Source organism: Gopherus flavomarginatus, chromosome 1 (assembly GCF_025201925.1).
Source record: "Gopherus flavomarginatus isolate rGopFla2 chromosome 1, rGopFla2.mat.asm, whole genome shotgun sequence".
NCBI classification, from domain to species: Eukaryota; Metazoa; Chordata; order Testudines; family Testudinidae; genus Gopherus; species Gopherus flavomarginatus.
In genome coordinates this window covers 377,588,310-377,594,309 of record NC_066617.1, presented here as the reverse complement: position 1 = coordinate 377,594,309, position 6,000 = coordinate 377,588,310, and positions in this window count along the sequence as shown.

Sequence of the window (6,000 nt, the reverse complement as noted above, 5' to 3'; positions counted from 1 at the left end):
CTCTTGCAACCCCTCCCAGTTTGGTATCATCCACAAATTGATAGGGGAGTAGTTCAAACAAAAGTCTAAAAATATAATTAATGCCAGTCAACAAAAAAGTTTATGGAAAACTATTCTTGTCCAAGAAACCCAATTTCATCCTTTACTGAGAGTGTTCGTTCAATCTTTCGGAGGCATTTCATTTAGTGAGGAAACAGTACAGATAAAAAATGAACACTATACAATATCAGCAGAGCACACATTAAATGGACTAAAAAGTAGCTAACTGACAGATCTCAGAAAGCCGCTGTCAGTGGACCATTGTCAGTCAATGGAGGCTTTTGTAGTGGTGTTCTGCCGAAGCCTATTTGATATTTACATCCATGATCTGGAAGCAAATAGAAAATCATTGTAGGTAAAATTTGTGGATGACCGAAAGATTGGCAGAGTGGTTACAATTAGGAGGCCAGGGCAAGCATATCATCGATCAGGACATTTGATGAGCTGGACCCATGCAAACAAATGGTTTAGTGCTGTCAAATGCAAGTCCTCTTCTCAAACAGGAAAGGCAGGACCGACCCATAGACTAGGGCATTGCATTATGGACCTGCAAAAGGATTTAGGGGTCCCTGCGGAAAACTAACTCATTGTTAGCTCCCAATGTGATCCTGTGGCCAAAAGAGATGATGTAATCCTTAGATACATAAACAGGGGAAGTGATGAGTTGGAGTAGGGTGCCATAAAAGAGATGGAGAAAAGTTTTTCTTTCTTTCCACAGCTGGCAGCACAACAGGACACAAGTCAATGTGTTCAAACTGCAGTATAAAACAGATTTAGATGATATATCAGGAAAAACTTGCTAACTTTAAGAACTGTAAGAACAGTAGAACAATGGAACAGATGCCTGGGGAGGTAACAGAAGCTCCTGTAATGGAGGTTTTCCAATAGATGCTGGATAGTCATCTGTCTGGGATGCAGCAAAGAATCCTGTGGCACCTTATAGAGTAATAGGCGTTTTGGAGCATGAGCTTTCGTGGATGAATACCCACTTCGTCAGATGCAAGGTATTCACCCACGGAAGCTCATGCTCCAAAACGTCTGTTAGTCTATAAGGTGCCACAGGACTCTTTGCTGCTTTTGCAGATCCAGACTAAGACGGCTACCCCTCTGATGTCTGGGATGGTTTTACACACAATATATCCTGCATCTCAGCAGGGCGTTAGGCTGGATAACCCTAGTGTTCTCTTTTAACCCTGTGGCTCTATGATTCTATGATCTCAAATCCTAGTATATACCAGGCTTGAGTCAAACACAAGGCATTGGTATCAACACAGGGGTAACTGGGTGAAATTTAATCACCTGTGCTATACCGGAGCTCAGAATAGACGATCTAATGCTTCCTTCTGAGCACAAAGCCTAGGATTTATCAATAAAGGAAGTCAAACAGGCGTTTATATACACTCTGTCTCACAACACGCGAACAAGGGAACATTCAGTTACATTGAACGTCTGAACGTCTAACACTGATAAAAGAAAATAGTTACTGACGTTACTGGAGCAAAGAGCGTAGCTGCACGGGATTCACAAATGGATTAGCCATTGTAGGTGGTGATAGTGTCACCCCTTTTAATTAAGGCTGTCTGACACGGTCAATTGGGAGACCTCATTTGCAGTTGGTGATAAATTTGCCTAACTTTAACAGTGACAAAGAGTTCTGTGGCACCTCATAATATCCCTTCGTCAGATGCATGATGAAAGCTTATGCTCCAATACGTCTGCTAGTCTATAAGGTGCCACAGGACTCTTTGCTGCTTTTACAGATCTAGACTAACACAGCTACCCCTCTGATACTTAATTTTAACCATTTGGACTGAAATTTCCTCATGCTGGTGTCAGCTTCCGGCTGAATTGTTTTTTTTGAAAGTTTCAGGCATAACAGTTCAGCCGACTTCTCAAATGAAGCAAGGAGACAAGATGCCTCGCCCATGTTGAAAATTCCTATAATTGTTCCAATGGAGAGCTCTTCCACCTCTCTACTTTCCAGCAGATAAAAATCAGGGCACAGCCCTCAGAATCCCCACCTGGTAGCAGCTAGAGCCCTGAAATAGAAGAGGAGGATGTGACAGTGTCTGCACAATTTACATAGCTTGGCTGCTTAGGTTCTTAGTTTCAACTCCAAGAGAGTTTTCCCTCAGTGGGCCTGAGCAAAGTACGGACCACAACCTCCAATTTGTAAATCTGCTAACACCTTTCCTCCTGAAGGATCCCCTGTGCCAAATGAAATGAAGCCAGTTTTGGGCTGGAGGATATCAGCTGGGGCACTCATCCCAAATGCAAGGGCCCTGGGACGTTTAATAGTTGTGCCAGTGTGGAAAGGACCACAGCCTTACTCTCTGTCCCACCATGCCCATGTTGCATTGGTTTGTTGAGGGCAGGTGACTCCTCAGCAAGAGATAGGTACCTGTGAATCCTGAGATGGAAGCTTCATCCCTGGGAATCCCCCTCGGTTAACCTGTCCATACGTCTCTTACCCAAACATCCACAGCGGCATCCCACGCTGAGAGCCAACACTGCGTGTGTACTGTTTATAATATAGCTCTGTGCAATCCCAGGGGGGTTCACTCAGCCTCTAAAGGAACAGTGGCATCCGGACGTAAACAGGCTGGAGACAAGCCTGTCTGCACTTTTGTAGTCTTCATCCAGCTTTATGAGTAAACAGTATTAAGAGACCTTCCCAAAGGGAGAAAGAACTCTTGGGCTCTGTGCTGAGTCACAGAGGAATTGGCTGTTCTGTGTATTTGTATATATTTAACAATTATAGTTGATTAGGAAGAAACTAGCGACAAATCTCTATAGGGTTTGTAATGCCCAGTGTGGCTGGATAGAAAGTACACAGAGAATCCGGAGACAGATGACTGAGGGGAGACACGAACACTTTCAGCAGGTACACAGGGCAGTTGCTAAGAGATCAGAGGTCAGAAATTCTCATCATTAACTATCATCATGCTGTGTAGCACCTCTCATTGAAGGATCTTAAAAACATCTTGCAAAGGAAAACCACTATGAACATATCCCCATTACATAGACAGGTAAACTGAGCACTGGAATACATGAATTGCCCATGGTCACACAGAGAACAGAGTGGCAGGATGACAGACATAACCGAGGAGTCCTGACTTCCTTTCCATAACTTTAGTCTCTCCATCACACCAAAAGGGAAATAGGCTCCCGCTCATTAGGGACTGTTCGTTGAGTGGGATGCAGAGGAAAGCCTGGATGAGGGATCCTGAGCCTTTGCCATCCTGGGGTTCTCAGAACTATCTGGAGTTTGCTAGCTCCTGCTCCTGGGACTCCACTACTGGTTCCACTCAGAAACCTGCCAGTGGATCACAGTCATTGAGATCACTTTGAGGGAAGATACTCTAAAAGCAACATCAACAGGATGTGCCTGTGGATAGACAGCAGCCAGAGGCCTTACCTGAAGGCAGAGGTCTCCCCTTCCCCTCAAAGCAGCCATGAAACAAGTGGGGGAAGGGGCTAAAGGCAGGGTAGAGACTGGATTCGTGTTTGCACTGGATTTGTTCTGTTCCTCTTTGTCCATTTCCTCCCAGTCTCTCCCCAGTGGAATTGAAATCGAATGTTCCAGGCTGAGTCAGACTTTCCAGCACATCCCCGGCTGGAAGGCACTTGGATTCCCACAGCTGAACTCGCTGTCTGCTCCTCTGGCTCATCGGGGGTATTTCTCCAGCGTAGAGAACCTGGATTTTTATGCCCTGAAACATGACTGAATGAATTCTCCTGACAAGGGCAACAGGGGCATCATGTCCTCCTGTATTCAAGTTACTAACACTCTGTAGCTGGCCAGCATGGCTTGACGTTTGTCTGTAGCTAAAGGCAAAGATGAGGGGCAGGACCTGATTTACCTGCATTATTGTGTTGATTATTTATGATCATTATTTGTATTGTGGAAGCCTCCAGAGGCCCCACTCCAGTTCAGGGCCCCTTGTGCTGGGCTCTTCACACACACAGAAGGAAAAACAGCCCTGTTTCAAGGAGCTTGTAAATGAAATTAAGATAAGACACAGCTACTATATTTAAACAGCCAGAAAAGAGATGGGGGAGTAATAGCACTAAGAATGGGTGTTTACATAGGCTGCTGGGTGGGTGTGAGACAGTGGAAAATGCACAGCCCTGCCCTGGCTGGTAGAAGTGCGTCCTGGCTGTTAAGAGCAGATCACGTGTTCGGGGGACTAGACTGGGGTGAGTGAGAACCGCCATAGAACAGTGGCTGCACACCAGACACGCAGCTGGGAGTGGGTGACTCTCCGTTAGCTTCTGTAACCTACTTTAGTTCTAATCACATCTCCCTTCGGAGCACGCAGACTGAGCCTCCTTCTCATGAATTCCCAGGACAAGCCCCGGTACCAGAGAGGAAACCAGAGCAGAGGGCAAAGATAACAGGGGCTGCAGTGAGGGAACAAAGGATCCATCCTGCAGATGGAACAACTGAAAGCCCTCAAGGAATTGAAAACTCTCGCCTAATGCAGCAGAGTCCGGGAAGAGATTCAGGCAGAGTTTTGAGATATTTCTATTGCAAACAGTTGGGTTTTGTAAGAAAGACAACCCAGTGCTGAAATCAGGCTTTGTCTACATTAGCCCTTCTGTTGGTAAAACTTTTTTTAAATTAGGGGTGTAAAAAATCACCCCACTGAATGACAAAAGGCCACTGCGGACAGCACAAAGTCAGCAGGAGACGCTCATGCAGGGTAGTTTAATTATGCCGGTGGGCAAGGCCGGCTCTAGGTTTTTTGCCACCCCAAGCAAAAGAAAAAAAAATCCTCCAAGAGTGAAAGTGCCACCCCTAGAATTGTGCTGCCCCAAGCACGTGCTTGGTTTGCAGGTGCCTAGAAGCTGGTCCTGGCCGATGGGAGCATAGAGTGGCTATAGGGAGACCTTACAGCAGGTAACTGCAGCCGTACAGCTGTGACGCTGTAAGGTCTGTAGTGTAGATACAGCCGCAGTCAGGCAGAGGGCAGCAAGTGTCCATTCTTTCTGGGTCAGCCCTCAGGTACACAGGAAGGTTTGAAAGTAAACAGAGCCATTCACAGGTCATTGATTCTGAAGCACCCTTAATGGCTTCCACTCAATATGTTCACATCAATGATACATGTTTATAATCTTATTCTCCTGACTCCAGACATAGAACTAATACATGCAAACGAATGGGATGAACACATTTAGTAGAATTACAAGCTTTCTAATGACACCATACAAAAGACCATTTGTATAAAGCATATTCCAGTTACATCATGTTCACATACATAAGCATATTTCTATAAAACATATGAGTGCAATGTCACGTTTATAGCTTCACATACAAATGATAAACATACATACAATCCAACAGGATAGAGATGAGGCCTACTGGAATGGTGACAAGGATTGTAGCTTGGTCCCACAAAGCTTTTCTGCAGGGCTGTCAAGCCAGCATGAATTAGAAATCATAGAAGATGCAAGAAGTATGGGTAATAAGCAGGAAGAACTGGAAGTGCTAATAAATAAATACAACTATGACATTGTTGGCATTAACTGAAACTTGGTGGGATAATAACATGACTGGAATGTTGGTGTGGATGGGTATTGTTTGATCAGGAAAGATAGACAGGGGAAAAAGGGAGGAGGTGTTGCCTTATATATTAAAATGTACACGCTTGGGACTGAGGTGGAGATGGACATAGGAGATGGAAGGGTGGAGAGTCTCTGGGTTAGGCTAAAAGGGGTAAAAAACACGGATGATGTCGTGCTGGGAGTCTACTACAGGCCACCTAATCAGGTGGAAGAGGTGATGAGGCTTTTTTCAAACAACTAACAAAATCATCAAAGCCCAAGATTTGGTGGTGATGGGGACTTCAACTATCCAGATATATGTTGGGAAAATACCACCGCGGGGCACAGACTATCCAAAAGTTCCTGGACTGCATTGCAGAGAACTTTTTATTTCAGAAAGTTGAAAAAGCTACT